Source organism: Lynx canadensis, chromosome B2, assembly GCF_007474595.2.
Source record: "Lynx canadensis isolate LIC74 chromosome B2, mLynCan4.pri.v2, whole genome shotgun sequence".
Classification (NCBI taxonomy): domain Eukaryota; kingdom Metazoa; phylum Chordata; class Mammalia; order Carnivora; family Felidae; genus Lynx; species Lynx canadensis.
The window spans coordinates 145,316,862-145,337,918 of record NC_044307.1 but is presented as its reverse complement, the minus strand read 5'-3'; the positions used below and the strand labels follow the sequence as shown (position 1 = coordinate 145,337,918).

General features: G+C 45.7%; 1 protein-coding gene across 3 annotated transcripts in view; it reads left to right on the top strand.

Annotated features, from left to right (window-relative positions):
* Nucleotides 1-374: 374 nt before the first annotated feature.
* Nucleotides 375-21,057, top strand: part of AGPAT4 (1-acylglycerol-3-phosphate O-acyltransferase 4) — a 126,606-nt gene continuing 105,923 nt past the window's right edge. For 2 of the 3 annotated variants that reach the window (XM_030316741.1, XM_030316742.1), the window contains exon 1: nt 375-494. The gene's annotated coding sequence lies outside the window, so the exon portion shown is untranslated. Of the gene's footprint in view, nt 495-532; nt 556-21,057 lie in introns of those variants that run through there. The other variant, XM_030316739.1, reaches the window with a different exon arrangement.

Sequence of the window (21,057 nt, the reverse complement as noted above, 5' to 3'; positions counted from 1 at the left end):
CAGGTCGCCGCGCGGACGGGGCCGGAGTGCGTCCGGGCCGAGCCTGCAGGAGCCCTCGGGGCCCCGGGGATGCAACAGGGCGTGGGAGCCGCGGCAGGAAGAGAAGGGCCACCTAGCGGGCTTTGTTTCGGATTCCGGCAGGTTCCCCAAGCCGGAGGCTTTGGAACGCGAAGCCGACCGAGGAGGCACTTCCTTACACTAATTGCAAGGGGAAGGGAGTGACTCATGTTACACCGGCTCGTAGCTTCCCTCCCCGTAACTGCTAAATTGTAGCTTTAAAAGGAAGTGACATGGGGTGGGGAGAGACGTCAGCTGAGGACCACTTTTTTTTTTTTTTCCCGAAGGGTCCACCCCATGGGTGGAGTCTCGCTTTTTTCTTTCCAGTGTTGGCTGACTTACAGCTCCTATAAACTAGTGGCAATTTCTGCACCCCAGCCTGCTCCCTTTCAGTTTCTGGTTCCCAAGCCCATGTGCCAGGGGCCGCCAGCAAGGAGGTATGTGCCGTTCGTGCGATTTCCAGGCGACTTCACCTCTGGGCGTGGCGGATGTTTGTGTGTGAGTGTCTGTGTCTCACTGTTATCCTCTGCGGGGCTGGACCTCACTAAAACCTCTGGAAGGGGTAGGTACAGAACGAGGAAGCGTGGAAGGTGGAAAAGGAAGTCAGGCTCCAGTGGGGACGTGGAGGGGCAGAGCCTGGAAGGCACGGGGGCTCTGCAGCCACAAAAGGACCCTTCCTTTGTGCTCAGCTGGGCGAGCGTTCGTTTCCCGGTGGTGATTTCGAGCTGCCGTTCAGGGCTTCCTCCCCGCCCCCCTCCCCCTGCGGCCCCCTCCCCTTGGGCCAAAGCGTTTTCTCTGCGATAGATGAAGCTGGGGAGAAGGTTCCTGTTACAGATCGGTCTCCTGTGTCATGCAACACGTTCTTCCGTCCCTGGCGTTTCTATGGCAACCACAAAAAAAAAATACTCCACAAAAGGCAGCCCCCGATATAAATTGATTTATTTGTATTTCGTTCCGAGTTTGCTGCTTTCCGGACCCGGTTATGGGCTCCGCTTGCCAAAATCCAGCACGGCTTTGTGGCTACCCCCTCCTCACTTTCATTTTGGTTTTTCCCTATCGGAGGAGGGCTGGGGGAGGGGTGTTGTCAAGGAAACAGGCATTTGGGATTACCTCTTTATTTACTTAATTTTTGGCCTATGATTTTCTCCGTCATATCTAGGAATTATGGAAGGAAGGGTTCTGTGTTTATGCGAGTCCTCAGTTTCTGGTCTGTTTTAGGAAACGAAGACAGTTTTCTAGACGTGGTATTAATGCCGTGAGCAGCCTAAGCAAGGGGCGAGCATGCACTTCTTTATAGGAGGTGAGGTCCTTGAGAAAAGTTTTAGAGGGTGTTTGAGGACCAGCGCTGATGGGAACGTTATTATCTGCCCAGGTGTGCCCCATCGCCCAAATATGCAAAAGAGGGTTCTTTGCTCTAGCCTGAACTTACTCAGCACAAAACCCAAGTTCAACAAGTACGAGTGGGTGACAAAAGGTAACTACTAGCAGGATTCTCTGTTTGGATTTTTTTGTTTTTGTTTTTGTTTTTCTTTGCACATCTTCCTTATGTGGATCACCTGTGCCATCCGCTCTCATTAAGGTCAGGGTCCGTAGACCTTCTCGTTTTCAAAACCGGGAAAGCATTAGCCCATCTATGATTATGAGGGAAGCGTCTGCAGTTGGAGAAAAGTATCCTGAGAGGAGGGAGAAAGTGTGTGTGTGTGTGTGTGTGTAGGTGGGCAAGGATCAAAGTCCTAAATTAAAGCTACTGAATCTTCTCATCCTTTATGGGGAGAAAAAGAATTGATTTTCAGGAAAAGTATAGAATACAAGAGAAAAGTATCATCTCTCTGGTAATAAGCAAAGTTAAATATGATAAGAATCAAGGACATGTCTGCTAGAAAGACAGTCCAAATGGGCCTGTTAACAGGTGAGAGTCTTTTATTCAGTAAGTGTGAGGAAATATCTGATAACGGGCACTATTTTCTTAATGGGCATATCCCGAATTACAAGTCAGCCTTTATAAGATAGATCAATAGTCGTCTCATCCTCGATTCTTAAAATGATCTGTAATTTTAAATAAAGACTTGTGAAGGTCGCTCAGCCCTCCGAGTCCCTTCTCGTTCTGGAAACCAAAAACATTACTCAGAAACCTCAGGCTAACCCCTCAGCATGGAAGCAGGAAGAAGGGGTGGTTTTAACGAGGTTCTGTTTGCAGAGATCCTGACCTAAACATGCTATTATCTGGGACTTCTAAAACTTACCATAATGCAAGAGGTCTCAAGTATTTCAGATACAAAAGGGACCTGAAAATGAGGACTGCATGGTATGGCACGAGGCTAGCCAGAACCAAATGGAGTTAAAGCCAAGAGAACTAGTTAAATAGCAAAAAGCCAAGTGTCGTTGAAAAGAATCTGCCTCTCACTTTGAAAAGCGCCTGTTGGCACACCTGAGCAGTTGAGTTGTGGGTTTTCCGATGCTCGCAAAGAGCGTGGAAAGCAGTCTTGCTAAGTTACTGTTTTCCTAGTCTGAAAATGGTCCTCGGGGATGTAGATTTACCCCTTGACCCCCCAAAGCAGATGGATGGTGTGTGAGTCAAAGTCTGTGATGGGGGGCGCTCTGGAGTTTCCAGACCTAGCAGTTTCACAACAAAAAGCCTTCCGGCATGGAGTTCAGAGGGCAAGAATCGTTGGGAAGCACAGCCAGAAATAAATAAATAAATACTGTCCTATAAATGGACCCTGCGCAGAGCTTAAAAACATAATAATAGCCCTGACCTGGGGAAGGTCAGGGAGGCTATAGAGCAAAGCAAATTCAGGACGCCATGAAAGAGGCTGAATAGAGTTGGTTGGTTCCAAGGAAAGACCTTTTGACATTGGCGTCAGTTGCCACTGAGTGGGGGCCTCACTCCAAGGCTCTGAACTGGGTGCCGTGAAACTGCGAAGAAAAGAGAAGTTGTGGTCTGGGCTCCCAAGTTAAAAATCAAGTTAAAAGTTAAAAATCAAGTTAAAAACCCAAGTTAAAACCAAACAGGTGTGAATGATGTGTGCAGATGTGCACAGGGCTGGAGGGCAGGAGACCAGGCAGGAGGGAGGTGAGAGAGAGCAGACGTGGTTAGTCTGAGAAGACTATGACCGGGAAGAGGATGCGATGGTTGGAAGGAGAAGAGATAGACAAGTCAAGGGGAATAAGGCAACGTTGTCCCAGCTAACAGGGGTGGGTGGTAGGAGATGGTTCTCAGTTCTTGTCCCAAGTGGGGAGAAGTCCGCCTTTAGTGTGGAAATAGAGCAGGTATACCCTGTGCTGGTGGATATAGATTCAGGGGCAGAATTTTGTCTAAACCAGAGCAAGAAAGACTGGTAGAAGAAAGATGATGTGAGTAGGTGGTGGAAGCATACCTCATCCAATGATTGTTGAGTTGAAGCTCAAGAAGTGAAGGCCAGACTTCAATCAAATAAGAGATTTGGAACAGGGAGCCCCACATGCCCCTGTGGCATCATCCTAATAATACCTACCATTGCCATCGCTTTGAACTGTGGGATGGTCAGATGAGTGTGGGGCCAACTTAACTACGTTTTGTGCGGTCTGCCGTATTCTCAAAAGGAGGTCTAACGAGTTATGTGAAGACTCTACATTCACAGTTCTAAATGGTTTTTAATACCTAAATGTGTAGAAAGACCTATGTGATCAAGCCTGCTTAGTAATCATCCAACACTACCCAGAGCGTGGGCAACTCTAATTCAGTAGTCTTCGTCCAAGACAGAATCAGTTTGGAAATCAAGTTTTGGAACTCTGAAATTTGGCTTAATGTATGGACCAGGGAAGACCACGGCTAAGGCTGTGGGAAAGAGCAAGCTCAAATCAGGAACTCATTCTTTTAACAATATGCATTGTGCATCTATTGTCTGTCAAGTGCTATGGACACAACTGTGAGCAAAACTGGATACAGAGTAAACGGCCACAGTTTTCAAATATCTGAAGCCTTTTCCAGGGAGATAATGTGACTGGCTGATCTCCATTTTCTTCTAATGACTGAGTAAGAGGAAATATCTTAAAACAAGAGCAATTTTTGGTGAGCATTATCATGGGATGATCTGTCTAACCTGTGTCTCCTCCACTTTTCAAGACACACTCTTGTTCCACCAAAGATTTTCTACCTGTTTTTGATTTTGTCTTCATTTTGTTACTCTAGTTGGGTTTGTTCCACTTCTTCCTTTGATCCTAAATCCTACTTTTCAGTCACCCTTCATTCATCCCTTTATACATTCATGCTTACATCATCCATCCACCCATCCATTACTCACTCAACAAATGATATTGACTATCATGTGTCAGGCACTGTAAATGATGGATATAGCAATAAATAGGAAACTATTTCTTTCCTAAATAAGCTCAGGAACTAACAAAGAGAGAAATGTGGAAACAGCCCCTTAAACCAGAGGGTGTTATCTTTGAGAGATGCATTTATTGGCTAATGGTGATTCATTCTTGTTTCATTGAACAAATTTATACATAGATTGTGCTGGGCAGAGAATAAAAGAGTGGTTAGCTGTTGACCATTGTCCATGTTAAAGTTTTCTTGTATCTTTCACACTGGTTGAGCTTATGGCTGGTGTCAGTAAACATTTGTTGATTAACGAGATGGGAAGAGGTAGGATTTCTGACCCAGGAGCCATAGAGGAATAGAGTCCAGAAGACTTACATGTTCTCTTTCTGAAAAGTACAAGCTGAGCCTTAATCTCTCAAAGTTCCCTCATAGCGAGTTACTTGTAGACTTCCATGGGACTAGAGCTCCCTCCAGATGCACTCAACGTATAGCGTTTTTAAAAGAGAAACTCCCCCCCTTCATCAAAATTATATGCCCAGTGGTTTACCAGAGAGCCTCTTGTCATTTAGAGCTAGGTTTCCCATAACACATTGCAAATCTATGTCTCCTTCCTACAAAACCTAGATTTAGGTTTCAATACCTTAAATCTAAATATCCAAAATACAGAATGTTAAAACTTTGTTGGAGTACTCCTGTTTATATTTCCTGAGGTCATGAAGCTCCTCTTAGAATTGTTTTGTGCCCACTTGATTTCCTACCTTCATCATGGAATTTATATGGGCAACCTAAAAAAGTTCTTCTGGAACACCACCCTCCTCTGCTTGTCAGACCTTCAGAGAAAACATTTAGCAAGTTCCCCTTCTTAGTTATTTTGATCTCATATGAGGTCAGCTTCTTCCTCCAGCATGAAGTTGTTGCAGAGTTCCAGATAATTCTGGTTGGCATAGATCTCTCCCTTCTGAATTTGGGTTGTACATAGTAGTAGCTATTTCATGGTCATTTCTATGTGGGCTCCTACAAGAGAAGAGGCCACATTTTGGACTTCTTAGGAGTCTGAAGCTGATCACTAAAATTTCTGCAGAAAGTTATTGCTCAGTCTGGGGGATGACAGGTAACTTGCAGAAGCCATCAGAGATGTTGAGGTGACCAGCCAACCTGTAGGCTCTCTGAGAACGCTTATAGCCCGCCTTCACGAGGACTTCCTGTGTCTATTACAGAGACCTCCCATGTATCAATTCACTTGATCCTTATAACAAACCAAGCAGGTAAAAGTTTTCTTTCCATTTTATAGATATAGAAGGCAAAGATTAGTGAGTTATTCACCTGGTTTCATAATAAGTAACAGAGCTAAGATTTGAACCAAGACCATAGCTTTCCCGAGCCCAGCTTGGAACCACTGTGCCCTCCGTATGGTTGGTTGGCATTGTATCCATCTGTCTGTGCCCAGGGCCAGCGCGGTGCTGCATGCTGAACAGACACGCAGCAAACATTTCTGGCATAATCATCAGATCTCCACCATGCAGACCTTCCCCTGTATCCCTTTCATCTTAGTTTTTGGGAGCTGCAGAAATACTGGAAGAGACAGCAGTGGTTTTGAACTTGGGGAAAAACCAGTAGCAGAATGTATAAGACACGCTACTGTGGTTTTCAAGGAGCTTGGCTGTTCTGGTTTAGCCAGGGAAGTGATCTGGTGGGGAAGGGGAAGGGCCCTGTTGCTAAAATATCTGAATGACAGTGCAAGGCATCACATCAAATTAAATAGGAACTGTTCTCAAAACACATTTTTAACCAAGGGTTGAACTTTGCTTGGAAATTGCTCTTAAGGACACCTGTGGTGGCTTCTTGAAAGGCTCCCAAGGCTGTGGGTGGAGAGTCCGACTCTCTTTTCTGCTGCTGATTGCCAACAAATCTATCACCGAGTGTAAAGGCAGAGTGTCATCTGGGAAGACATTGCCTGTGCTGATCTCAGACAAACTTTGAAATAAGACCTGGTGAAATGAATTGATGGGGAGGGAAATTTGGTCTTTTTCCCATCTCCATCGGCTCCCTCGTGAGCTGTCACCTCTCTGTGGGCAGAGGTTAACCCAGGCTGATGAAATTTTAAAGAGTCTGTCCATACCAAATGCTTCTTCCCAGAATGCTGCCGCTCTCAGCACACAATCAGTGCAGTCCCCGAACCTTCCTACTGGGACCAGCTCACGCCCCCCTCTTTCTTTCTTTCTGCTGCGGGGAAGGGCAGGTTGCGTGGAGATACGGCGACAGCTTCTTTCCCCAAATGTGCACCACCCTTTGGGTCTATCTCTCAAACTCCTGGCCTCTGTTTTCCTCCATCCCATCATCCGTGCTTTAGAAAACTCACTCGAGATGCCATTACGTTATATGACAATTCAGTCTTTATGGTTCTATCCTTTTTATTTTTTTTCAGTTTTTTTTCAGTTTATTTATTTATTTTGAGAGAGAGAGAGAGCATGAGTCGGGGAGGTACAGACAGAGGGAGAGAGAGAGAATCCCAAGCAGGCTCTGCACTGTCAGCACAGAGCCCGATGTGGGGCTCAAACACATGAACTGTGAGATCGTGACCTGAGCCGAGATCAAGAGTCAGATGCTTAACCCACTGAGCCACCCAGGCACCCCTTTATGGTTCTATCCTAATGACTGCACTGGGTGCTTCCTGGTGGACTGGGGTTTTCTAACTGCACTGTTTCTTGCACAGAGCAGGGTCTGGCATTGAATGGGTACTGTAGCCTAGAGAAAGGTGGGCGCAAGGAGTCAGGGGTCAGATGGCCCCCGCCAGGACTTCCCAGGCTGACTTTCCTTGAGGACAAATTCTCAACCTGGGCGCTGTTGACATTTTGGGCCAAGTCATTCCTTGTGGGGCCTTGCTGTGCGTTGTGGGATGTTTGCATGCCAGTAGTCACCTCCCCACCCCAGGAGTGACAGCCAGAAACATTCCAGACTTTGTTAAATGTACTCTGGCAGGGCGGAGTTACCTGCCATTGGGAACTCTAGGGAACTCTTACATCTGACACTCAGAAACCCGGTTAGCTGGCTGGTGATCTAAAAGAACTCATCTCTCAGGACTAACTTGCACTCACCAGCTTTATAACAATGGCCCCAACCAAAGGGGCAATTCGTTCATTTAAATCAATTGATAGGAATTGAAAAATAATAAGAACACAGGTGTAACCACAAAATAATCAAATGTGGCCCCCTGCCCAGGATTCCATTTAGGTTGCCCCTACCCCTCAGCTGGCTGAGCCCGGGGTGGGCAGGGGGGCTAAACTTTGGGTGGGACAACCCACTCCCCAGTCCCGGTGGGATGGATTAACATATGTAAGGAAAGAGTTGTGAGAACAGCTCAGTATTCCTGACTTCTGGTGAGTCTGCTGGGATTTACTGATTAATTCCCAGTTTCTAGGCCAACCAGTGTGCTCCCCACCCAGGTCTCCCTGGTTATTTATTTGCCTCTTAGTACCCACCTCCAATTCTGTAGGCATTTCAAGCCTCTCCTGCCTTCTCACTGAAGCCGGAGGGTCACTTTTATTGCTGGTCCTGGGACCAGCTCCTACTTCAGGTGACCCCCCACCCCACCCCGCCTTGGCATCCCCAAGGCTCTGCAACGGCTCCCCAGCAGCTCTCCAGACCGGTGCCGGCAATGCTAGGCGTCTAGTCTGTCCAGGTGTTGTGTCTGCCCTTCTCTTCCCTTCTTCCTTCCAGGACCAGAAAGATGGGCGTGGGGGGGGGGGTGGGGTCTATTCTTCCAAACTCCCACACAATTCCAGAACCTTCTCACAGCATTCCTTCCTGAACCCTTGTATCCAGCCTATGGTTGGCCAAGCACTGAAGGTACAGAGATGAACCAGACGGAGTCTGCCCATGGGGATAAGACAGACTATAAAAGCATTGCATACACTTGCATGATGTGCTCTCTCCCATAACTTCCCTGGATCTTCTTTCAGGGTTAAAGGACCTTCCATAGCTTCAAAATGAGCAGAAATTCTACATCTTAACCCCTGAATCACGTGGAAATTTAAGAAGTTACTTAAGACCAAATAATCTAATGAAAGTTCTGTGGTGTCACTAAAATCCTCATTTGGCCTCCATTTCTAGCAGAATAATAGGGTTAAAGTTTAGGGGAAACAGGGACAAAGGACTGCGGAGATATTTTAAATGTGCCTGATTGTTTTAATTATTTATATTGGGTCCAATTTTAGCTAGATTGAGATTTCATCCCCCCTCCCCTTCTTCCACTCCTTCTGTCTTCTCAAATGGTTGAATCTGTGATTTGTCTTTAAGACAGTCTGGTCTTAACAGCTTCCCCTCCGGCCTGGTTCCCCAGAGAAGATGTACCTGTCTTGAACATGTGCTTAGCCAGGCTGGGATCTAGTTGTTTCCTGTGGGTGTTGGGCAAGCGTTGAGTTGCAATTTCCCAAGAACGGTTATGCTATGTGGCACACCCTGCCTGCCTCTCTGGGCAGGGAGAGGATTAGCAGGTGGGGAGTCAAGGTGTCCAGTCCTTGTCAAAGGCCACAGGAATATTTCATTAGCGAGAATCTGATGACTGTCCCGCCTCCTTCCCTAGACACTTTCTGCTGGGCCACAGAGACTGGGGGTCTTTTCGGGACAATGAGAAGCAGCATGGCACAAGGGAGGACCAGGGCAGGGTAGCAAAGCCTGGGTTGGGGCCCCAGTCCTAGCCACCTGCTTCCTTTCAGTGGGACCTTGGGCTTCTTGAAACTAGGAGCTGTCTCTTGGTGGGTACTGTCCCTGGCACTGGGAGGTAGCCTCACATGTCCTGTGTCCTCATTTCTCAGTCTGGTCAGGGAGGAGTCCAGGCGTAGACACAAGCGTCTTCAACCACCCACAGGTTGGGGTCATATTGGGGAGTGTGCCAGCAATTTGTGCTGAGCTGCGGGAGAGACTGGGCCCAGGTCACCCAAGCATCTGTTTTGCAGAAAGATCTAAAATTTATTTTACCTTAAAAAAGACAACAAAGATGGATGTGCCATGATATAACACACAACATTTACATGAACTTTTAAGACAAAACCCGCTCGATTGTTTGGATGGCTTTAGGCCATAGCTCCAGACCTTTTGGAGTTAGCCTCCTCTGCTAAAGGGAACATTTCTGCAGAAACTTCTAGAGTGCTGAGTTGGATGATCTCTAAGTGACTTTGTGGGAAGGAAGAGTCGATTTATTGTGCTGTCCCTTCCAATGCCTTTCCTCTTTACCACTGTCACTAAATGAGGAGTCTTGGGGATGGGATGGGGTGGGGGGAAGCAGGGTTTGAGTCATCTCTGAGAACTGGCCTGCCTTGACTCTGTTTTCTCCTCTCTCTGTTCCTGATGGTATAACTGATGGGGGTTGCTTGGGTCTCTTTTTGGCTCTGGTCACCCACCACCCACCTTTTTGGACTTTCCTCCCTTCTACTGGAATAACCCCATCTCTGGATTAGCACAGTGCCTTGTTCTGTTCTTTCTAATGTTTCTTCCTCTCCCATTGCCTTGACTATCTCTCGAATAAGGAGTTACTTCAACTTCTACTGCCTGCAGCTATCTTTTATCTTATTGTCAGTTTATGATACATTACTTCCCGTCCTCATAAGTATTTCTTTCATTGGGATTATCTTTTGAAATTTGGACAAAACAGGCAAGTAAAATTTGCCGATTCTAATCCCAACAAGCTGTCATAAAGGTACCCATTACTCCACGCTCTCCAGTGGGGAGAAAAATAACCTAAGTCAAACCTCCTGTGTAAATAAGAAGGCTGGATAGACCTTGTTGTAATAGAGGGAAAGAGGAGAACCCGACACCTAACTACCCTCAATAAACCACTTTTTTTCCCTTTCCAGTTAAACTTTGTTGGAGGAAAAAAAAAAAATCTGAACTGTGGACTTTGCCCAGGCATAAGCAAACCATGTTTTGTTTGTATATTCGAGAATAAAAGGAAGAAGGGTCGACCCTCGTGTGTGTGTGCGTGTGTGTGTGTGTGTGTGGTGTCCGTACTCTTCTTAAAACCATGTTATTAGGCCACCTGGCTGCTTGGTGGTAGAGCGTGTGACTCTTGATCTCAGGGTCAGGAGCTCAAGCCCCACATTGGTTGTAGAGATTACTTAAGTAAATAAAGCCATATTCTTAAGCATAGATACGCTGTGTCACTTGGCCCAACATTTGACTGAAATGCGAATAACGCTGTGAAGATTATTTAGGCTGCTGTGATGTCTGCACATAAGAAGTCTTACCACGTATTCCAGTGCAATGTATATTTGCATATTTGTGTGACACAGGATGGTGCGATCGGCATTATGGTGTGGAGCCTGTTGAAAGTAGAGAAAAGGTACTCTGTGACCACAGGGGGTTTATTATCTAATTCAGTTTAAACGAGCAAGTCTGCCAAAGTGCATTCCATTTAGGAGATGGTAGAATATCTACTTGGGGACGGATTCGACCATGTGGAGCCAGCCCCAAATCTGTAGTGGGAAATAATTATTGTCAAAAGCCTATGTACTTTATGAGGCCAGATCTGATTTTACCCTGAACCTACTGGCACGGCGTGTATAATACCGAAATTACTGGCTTAACAAGGGTGGTTACCTGTTTGCCTGCGTACATTGTGAAAAAGCAACCACGATAGCAAGGTAGGAAAAGAAGGAATGGTCGACTGAAAAAACTTGTCTGGGGGCGTCTGGGTGGCTCAGTCGGTTAAGCGTCCGACTTCGGCTCAGGTCATGATCTCACGGTTTGTGGGTTCGAGCCCCGCGTCGGGCTCTGGGCTGATGGCTCGGAGCCCGGAGCCTGCTTCCGATTCTGTGTCTCCCTCTCTCTCTGCCCCTCCCCAGCTCACAGTTTGTCTCTCTCTCTCTCTCTTAAAAATAAATAAACATTAAAAAAAATGTTTTTTAAATCGTCCATGGTTGAGACACACTCACGTCCGGCAGAATGGAGGTCCTGAGCCGTTGGCGTGGTATCTAACCTACTCCATTTACTAAGGGAGGAGAGTCCGGATGCCAGTAGAAGAGAAGTTGCCATCAAAAACAAGGAATGGTTTTGTCAACTTCAGTTCCAAATTTTAGCTTTGCCGAAAATTATTTTTACTCAAAAAAAAAGTGTCCCTGGTTCACAGGGGTGACGAAGCTGATGGCTACACGTAAAGTCCGGGTGGCCAGCTGCCTGCCCTCGGGCCGTAGCCCTCCTGCACGGAAGCCGAGCTCTGAGCTGGCCATCCAGGTCCAGATGGAGTCTCCTGGAGCGTCTGCTCCCTGTTCTCAGTCCCCTTCCAACCCCAGACTCCAATGGAAGGAAAGGAATCAAAGGAAGAAAGGGTGAGCCTCCGTGGAGCCGGCCTGCTGACCTGGCATGCTTGGTCTTTGATGCAGAGGCAGAGTTGGGGACACAGCCACAGTGGCACGGAGGGAAGACGTGGCTCCAGCCAGCTACCTCTCACTCCCTGTATTCCCGTCCCCGGGCCTCCGTGGCAGAGCCTTGCCCACGTTCTCAACCTTGCCTGCCTGTTAGAATTGCCCGCCTTGGACCGGCTGCTTGAGTCTCTGGTTCCTCGATTAAAAAAAAAAAAAAAAATGTTTTCTAGGTGATTCTGAGGGGCTGGGAGAACAGGAACCGTGTGACAGAAAGAGGGTGGCTAGTAAGACAGCGACTGGACAGACAGAAACCAGAACCAGGAGACAAGCAATGGGGATGATGATGATAGCCACATTTACGGTTATCACGTGCCAGGCAGGGTTCCAGAAACAGCTAATCTTCACCATGACCCCGTGAAGTAGGACCTACTATCTCCATCTTACCGATGAGGAGACTGAGGTTAAGTAATCTGCCCGGGGTCGTGGAGCCCATAAAGGCAAAGCAGGTCTTTGGCTCTTGGGTCCCTGCCGTGGTGTTAAGGCTGATAACTTTCCATGACACAGCGTCTTCAGATACTCAGTCTGCAAGTTTCCGTGTTACAAGAGTGCAGCAAGGAGCTCAGAGCCTACTTCGTAACTAAAACAAAAGGAATAAAGCGGATGAAACCAGTTGCAGGAAATCCCCTCATCCCTGATTTTGTTTTGCCTTGTGTTTTGCCCAGCGCCTCTTGGATTTCACTTTAATGGTGGTGGTAGAAAGTCACAGCGGAAAGAGTCGGGAAGGTTCTATCGTCTCTGACCGACATCTGTTCCTAGGACGGAGATAGAGTTACATGACTGAGTTTTCCCACATCAAATACAGCTTGGTGGCATTACATTATCAGCTGGAGCGATGGAAAGTAAAATGTCCCACCTGCCTGAATGAGGGCTGCTTCACTAACGAGGATGCCCCGGTCTGGGTGCTGTGTCACAGCTCCATTCCACTGACATTGTGTCAGGTTATTCATACACGGTGAGCGTCTGGACCAGTGTGGTGGATGTGACTGACCATTGAAGTCATTCACATTATGAATCTTTGCTAAGCACCTGCCACGGCCAGGTCCACGCGCTGGACACCGTGGATACAGACGAAAGCACTTTTGCTCCTAAGGAATTCAGGCTGTAGGACGGCAGACAGATACACAAAGGAAAACATTCATTGATGTTACACGGCCTGTGCTGAACCTTTTACATCACTTCCCAGGCAGTAAGTAATCTTTACCACGCAAGGGTTAAGTTCTTGAATCCTGAACTTCACAGCGAAGATAGAGGGGACCCTGAGAAGACAGGGAAAAGGGCATGTCTCGGTTTGGGGGAGGGCAGCTGGGTGGTACAGGCTAGGGCAGGGTTTGGAAAGATGAGCACACGCCGGGCAAGTCAACTGGGGGAGGGGGAAGGGAGGGCAGCGGGCAGATGGGACAGACCCGGAGTGCAGAAGTGGGACAGTGAGCCCTGCTGGGGCAAAATGACCACTGAGGTGTGCCCTCTAGGAAAACCGTCCTGACCTCCTCACTGCCCTGCCCGCCCTCACTTTTTATTCTAAAAACACACTGCATTTTGGGAGGGTAGCTGCTATCATTTAAATTTCTCTCCTCCTCCTTCCCTACTGTGTAGCCAGCTCCTGGATGCCATTGGGCGTTTCCACTCCCCTGGGTGGTGCCTCAGTAAATATTGGGGAAGGAGTGACGGGCATCCTCCGGGGAGGGGTCCTTACAGGGGGAGCCTCTCTCACCAACCCCCCCCCCCCCCCCCCCCCCCCCCGCCGATACTGCCAGTTTTATTGCAGCCTGAACCACATCAGAGCAACAAGCTGCCGGGCCAGCAGGGCTTCTGTTGGAGGCACTGAACCTCTTTCCCCAGGAGATGTTTCTGTCGTTAGAGGATGCAGTTCAGCGGCAGCCCCAAACACGCGCAGTGCCCCGTGGCCGTGGAAGTCCTCCCGTGGTGGCCCGTGCGGGTCCCAGTGTGTGAACTGTAACGTCGCACAGAACCTCCCGCTTGGTATGAGCTCTGCGCTCACGGTCTTGAAATTCTTCCTAAATTCTGACCAAGGGGCCCTACGCTCTCATTTTGCACCGGGCCCTGAAAATGATCTAGTCCCTACGGCGTTGAGTCTAGAGAGGTTTATTGGGTGTTCGTGAATGCCAGGGCGTCTGGTGGGGCTACAGTTCTGCCCTCACTGCGGACAGCTGTTCAAAAGCAAGACTGTGTGAGACAAGATGGCCACATAAAGATCCGTCCGTGACCACCAGCAGCTCAGGGCGTGGATGCCACTGCCAGCCAGTGTCACGTGAGGCCATCTCGGAGTAGGAAGGATGGTGTGTTTGTTGGGCAAAGCTTGTGGTTAAGTTGTTCCCACACATTCTTTACCTCTGGCCATGTGATTAAATTTTCAACCGAATCTTCCTGAAACTCAGTCTGAAGAACGGCTCTCTGTTGATGGTGTTTCCGTGGTTTTTTGGGGGGGAAAATAGAACCATCTTCCAACATACGAAGATGCCAAAGTCCAAGGCCAAAGTTGCCTCAACTAAGAGAAATCATTTCTGGTGATCGTGAGAGATTATTGCTCTCCTTGTGCCCGTTTAAGTGTGTGTGTGTGTTTTCTGTATTTTGGTTGCCTTTCTGACTCGAGGCCTGAATAAATAATATATGTTTCAGGTTTTCTGTGAAAAACAGCAACTTTATATTCAGTAGAAAATAACTTTTTAAAAAACAAAATTCTAAAAATTAATACGTAGATACTTTCAGGTATTTGGAGATTCTGCCCACCCTGTTTATGGGAAATCTGTTTTCAAATGGGGAAGGATAGAAAAACGAAAAGGTGGGATTGCTGCCATTTTGAATTCTTTCAGTTATTCCAGCCAAGACAAATCACTTTTTAAGGAATGGAGAGAATTTACAGTTTTCATCTCTGAATTGCCATTCTCACTCTTGGCGATCTTGTGGGGAAATTGGAAAAGTATCATACGACTGGAGACAAGTGAAATTCCCTGTTTGCAAAAGCTGGGAAACATAAATACTGGAGCCTTTATTCTGGTATGCAGGACTGGCCCCAAATATTTCAGTTCATTAACTAATAAATAATCACATGGAGCCAGCATCCACTGTAGCTAAATTCTGTTGAGTTGACTTAACCTGATTTTTTCATTGGTACCATTATTGGGTGGGTCAAGGGGGAAAACGCCAGAGCAAAGGTGTTATCTTTATTTAAGTAAAACTGTAACAGAATGTACCCATATGCTTTTATGTATATGACAGGGCAGCTGGGGGTAGGGAGACCAGCTGGACTCATAGCTAATGAAACAATGAAACTGGCATGTTTTTATTTCCACTTTGAAACAGAAGATGGAACTCATGCTGTCTTTCCTCTTTTCTATTTTACGTCTCTTTCTCATTCATTCCTGCCTACGTTCCTTTTTAACTTCCACGAAGACAGTTCATTGAAACTGACTCCTCCTATTCAAAGGATCAGCCTATCGTTCTTTTCTATTGTTAGGAATTTGACCACTTTTTTTTTTTTTTTAACGTTTTTATTTATTTTTGGGACAGAGAGAGACAGAGCATGAACGGGGGAGGGGCAGAGAGAGAGGGAGACACAGAATCGGAAACAGGCTCCAGGCTCCGAGCCATCAGCCCAGAGCCCGACGCGGGGCTCGAACTCCCGGACCGCGAGATCGTGACCTGGCTGAAGTCGGACGCTTAACCGACTGCGCCACCCAGGCGCCCCAGGAATTTGACCACTTTTTACAATTCTTCCATTCATTCATGTAATTGTTGATGGCTTTTTTGAGACATACTTTACATATCATAAAATTCATCCATTTTAAGTGTGTAGTTCAATGAGATGGTAAATGTATCCTGTTTTGCAATAGTCACCATTGTGTGATGGTCATTCATCACAGAGCCTTTTTTTGTCACCCTCAGCAAGTGCCTTGTTCCGATGGGATCCTCACTTGCACCTATAGCCCCAGGTGATCAGCAGTCCATTTTCTGTCTCTACAGTTTTGCCTTTTATGGGAGCTGCCTATCAATGGAATAACTCAACATGTAGTGTTTTGTGTCTGGTTTCTTTCATTTAGCATAGTTTTTCTGAGACCTGTCCATATGTTGCATGGGTCAATCGTTTGTTCCTCTGTTTTGCTAAGCAGTAGTCCATTGGATGGTCTAACCACATCTTGTTTATTCATTCACCTGGTGATGGATGTATGGTTTTCAACATCCATCCAGTTTTAAGTTTACTGCTTTTTTAAAAAAAAATTAATGTTTATTTATTTATTTTGAGAGACAGAGAGAGTGAGCATGTGAACAGGGGAAGGGCAGAGAGAGAGGGAGGGAGGGAGAGAGAGAGAGAGAGAGAGAGAGAGAGAGAATCCCAAGCAGGCTCCACCCTGTCCGCACAGAGCCCCACGTGGAGCTCGAACTCCTGAACCATGAGATCATGACCTGAGCTGAAACCAAGAGTCAGACTCGTAACTGACTGAGCCACCCAGGTGCCCCAGTAAGCTTACAACTTTTATTCCTGATTCAAAGTACAGGTTGGAAATAAGTCCCATTTTCTTTGCTGCTTCATCCCTATCCCCAGAATCCCATTTGAGGGACACGAACATTCACAGAAGGGCTTGGAGGAAGAGTGAGGAGAGCTGCCCCCACCGTCCCTGGCCACAGTGTCTGTCTCTCAGACTATGCAGCAGGTGCTTCGACTTGGACGCTGTAGGTTGATCAAGCTAACAACTCTGATCTGGGGGAAAGAGCAGGTCTCTCAGATCTAAAACTGGACAACAGGGAATATAAATTCCTGACTCCTGTCGTGGCTCATTTGTCTCCCACCCCCAAAAATGTAAAAATGTCCATGTTGCCAAACTGATGAACCCACTTTTCCCCCCTCAATTATTTACCGCCCCATGGATTTCGTTGCTTAAGTGAAGCTTTTGACAATTCACCAAATCCCATTTACGAATTCTTTCCGTAAGCGTCCGTTCTGCGCTGGCTCCTGGGGGGGATGGGGTGAGCCCCCAGACGTCAGTCCTGCCTCCCAGGGTTGTGCTCCAGAGAAGCTTTGTCAGCTTCTGCTCTGTTTGGGCATCAAAGGGTAACTGACCTGGTAGCACTAGTAAAATTTCTTTCGCATATTTGAGCCCTGAAATTTCATCTGATTTAATCACCATGAGTCTGCCGTAGCAAATACAGCCTATCACGTCTTTGAGTGGGTAGCATTGAAAGTGATGACAGGATTCAATGTCAGGTGTTCAAAACTTTTGACCCGCAGAAGATTTTCTCTGGATCTTAAGCCCAAAGCCTAATTATCCTACGTGGTGGCAATGGCTTCTGTGGTCTTGCATGCCTAGGGCTGATTTCCCGTCACTCTTTGTAGTATATTCAGAGTTGTGCAATCATCACCACTATCTACCCTTAGAGGATTTCATCACTGAAAAAAAAAGAAAAAAAAAAACAAACCACATAGGCTGTCACTCCTCCTCTCCAGCCCTGGACAACTACTAGTCTGCTTTCTGTCTCTACAGATTTGCCTCTTCTGGATATCTCCTATAAACAGATCCAGATGATATGTGGTCTTCTGTGACCGGTTTCTTTCACTTGGTCTAATGTTTTTGAGGTTCCCCCATGTTGTAGCATGTATCAGTAATTCATTCTTTTTTGTGACTGAATAATATTCTATTGTGTGGATACACAGCCTTTTGTTTATCTGTGCATCAGCTGATGGACATTAGGGCTGTTTCCATCTTTTAGCTATCACGAACAATGTTGCTATGAACATTCACATACAGATTTTGGGTGTCCGATTTTGGTTGGAGTGCATATCTAGGACTGGAATTCTTGGGTCATATGGTAACTGTTTAACATCTGGGAAACTACAGGCGCCTGCGTGACTCCGTCAGTTGAGCGTCTGACTCTTGATCTCGGCACAGGTCGTGATCTCAGAGGTTTGTGAGATACGGCCCCCCATCGGGCTATGTGCTGTCGGTGGGGACTGCTTGGGATTTCTCTCTCCCTCTCTCTGCTCCCCTCTCTCAAAATAAATAAATAAACTTTTAAAAAAATATTTGAAACAAAAACATCTGGGGAACTTGAGTTCGGTGTCTTCATTCACTGCCTAAAATCTTCTCTGAGGCCAAGGAAACTGATGCTTTGCAGAGATGTCTCAGACTTTCAAATCAAGCCCCTTTGCTAGTCAGGCCTATCTGAAAATGATATTATTGAACTGATGCAGGAGAATTTTATGCATGAGATGCCACAGGAAAGAAACGAAGAAGGAACTATCAGAAGGGCTCTTGGTTCAACTCACATAGTGGTAATTACATGGGGTTTTATGACAGGGAACCAGGGCTGTGTCCTGTCCGACCTGATGTACCTCTTACTGCCCTCAAAACAGTAAAAATGGTTTCTTGGGTGTGTTTAGCACCTTGTCCCTTTTTCTTTCTTTCTTTCTTTCTTTCTTTCTTTCTTTCTTTCTTTCTTTCTTTCTCTCCTTATTTTTGTTTTATTTTTACTTACTTTTATTTTAAGTAGATTCCACGTCCAATGTGGGGCTTGAACAGACGACCCTGAAATCAAGAGTAGCATGCTCTACCGACTAAGCCAGCCAGGTGCCCCAGTGGGTGCCTTTTTCTAACAGTTTTAAGACGCTAGCTTTTTTTTTTTTTTTTTTTTGCATCCAGGCATTGTATTTCCAGAGCTCTCCACTCTGCCAGGATTTGCTTTCTTAGAAACTAGGAAGTTCTGTGAAGAGCGTTATCTGAAACCCAGAAGCTTTCAGTATTGAATCTATTTTTTGTTGTCCCATTTGAGCCAGTATTTACTGATCTTTAAGAATTAAATTACTGTTAGACTAAAGCTTAGATCAAGGATTAAAAGAGTAAGTCTCCCAGCAGTAAACCATTTGCTAACCTATACTTCTGCCCATGGGGAGGACCAGTTGAAATGGTACCTTGAGGTTTTGTAAGAATGTATTTCCCCCATATTTCTTGATATTTAGTTCTTACTCTGTAAGAAGAGTGATGGAGATATAAAGAGCATAACTATGAAAAAAGACAGCCAATGAATTGTACATATATAAAAATCACTTTAATATTTTGTAGAGTTTTACACAAATTGTCTTATTTTTCATCCCCAGTAGTTTTGTGAGGTAGGCTGATGGGAGTGACCGAAAAGGAAACTGAGGGAGCAAACTAAACAAGTTGTAGAACTTCCCTGAGCCTCCATTACCTTATCTATAAAGTGGGTACATGGATAAATCACAGAACATTATCAATCCCAAGTGATATACAACATACTTAAGTAATCTGAAAAATGTGGTGCAAAAGTTTGAGCTCTTTTTTTTTAAACTAAAATACATTGCCTAAAATAAAATAAAATACATTACCCAAGTGGGGTAGTGCATTACCCCAATACCCTTCTACCAGGGGTATTTACCATCATCAAGAAGAAAATTACTATTTTCCATTATCTCTAACTCAGAACATCCTTCTGGAGTGTTAATTGTCCAACCATTTTTACAAGCCATTTGTTGATATCTGGGAAAGCTGGAGGGGCGCTGTCCGAATAATGCAGCAATTCCAACTCCAGTGGTCATTAACACGTCGTCTAGAATAGAGAAAAAAAGTGGAAATACCCTAAGTGTTCATCAGTGTGATAATACATTAATATTTGGTGTAGTCACAGAAAAGAATACTTTTCTGCACTTAAAACGACAAAACTACATGCATAAAATTTCAAAAAAAATAGTGTGAGTGTAGAAAGGAAATCACAAAAGGATTCAAATATTATTTTCACACCTCTTTACAACTCAAAAATTATGTATTGTTTGTGAATACAGATATATCCAGTAGAAGAATAGACACATAGAAGAAAACACGAATTTCAACCTCAGATTGGGGAAGTGGTTTCAGTATCTATACTATGTTATTTCCTTAAAAAAAAATCAAATGTGACTAAATATCAATGAGGTAAAACATTTCGGACGTTTTGTATATTTAAAATATTTCAGAAATTGGTGTGCCCGGATCACTCAGTCGATGGAGTGACCTACTCTTGACTTCAGCTCAGGTCATGATCCCAGGGTGGTGTGGTCGAGTCCAGCTCTGGGCTGAGTGCAGAGCCTGCTTGGGATTCTCTCTTTCTCTCCCTCCCTCTCTCTCTGTCTCTCTCTCTCTCTCCCCCCCTCCACCCTTCTCTCCCCTGCTCAAACTCTCTCTTCTCTCTCTCAAAAAAAATTTTTTTTTCAGATATTAAAAAACATTTGATGGCTTATCATATAGAGATAACACTTTTCTTGTCTCACAAAAGTTAGCTCCTGTGCCGGCCATGTTTTTGTTGACTTTGCATATTGTAAACGTCTTTTGTCACTAAATATACATTCTCATTGTTTTTTTCCCTGTGCCTCATCAGTCTTACTGTTACAATTTAATTATTTACTCAGAGAAGAATGTTTAGAAGAAACAAAATTGCTGGTGCTTCCTCTTAATATTTTTAAATTATTTTCTACTTATTTATTTGTAATTCGAAATTATTTCTAATCCGCTTAGGATATATTTGGTCTCTGACACTGAAGGAGCTCGTAACCTAAAAAACAGAGGTAAAATTAAAGTCTGTTTTAACTAGGGCACAAAGAACCCATGGAGTTTCCTAAGGAATTCCTCAAATTTGGGAAGTCAGTATGGAACTTTAGTTTACTATTACCAAAAATAACAATTAATCAAACAAGTGCCTGGGTTGGAAAGAGGATTCGCCCATCCTCGGGCGACCCAAACTCTCACTGGCTGTTGCCCATGACTCCCTTCAGTTTTCCCTGTTTCCCGGATGCCCTGTGGTTTGCCTGTGTCCCAGGATACCCTGCGGTTCTGCGTCCCAGGATGTTCTGTGCGTTCCCTGTGCCCCAGGATGCCTTGCGGTTTACTTGTGTCTCTGGTCTCCCATTAGTACTGTGTCCTAGGCTGTCAGTCCTTCAGCAGGAAGTGGCCCAGAGGCCTTGCGAGGCTTTACTGTCCCCTCTATTCCTGGATGCATTCCTGATGTGGGTTCTGGAGATGCACCAGTTAAGACCACGACCTAAGCTCCCTGCTGTGCTAGGGTTTCCATTCCCTAATCTCTAATGGTAGTGTGTCCCTTTACAAATCTAAACAATTTACCTCTCTGCTTTTGTTTTTTCTTCCTTCCACAGAATCCATCGTATAGGTAGCTAAGTATATCAGAACTGGCAGTGCCCTTACGGGTAGTGAGAATACTTCTTGGGTCTTTGGATGGGCAAAGGAAGGCCCAGGCAGTGGCTTCTGCATTCACCTT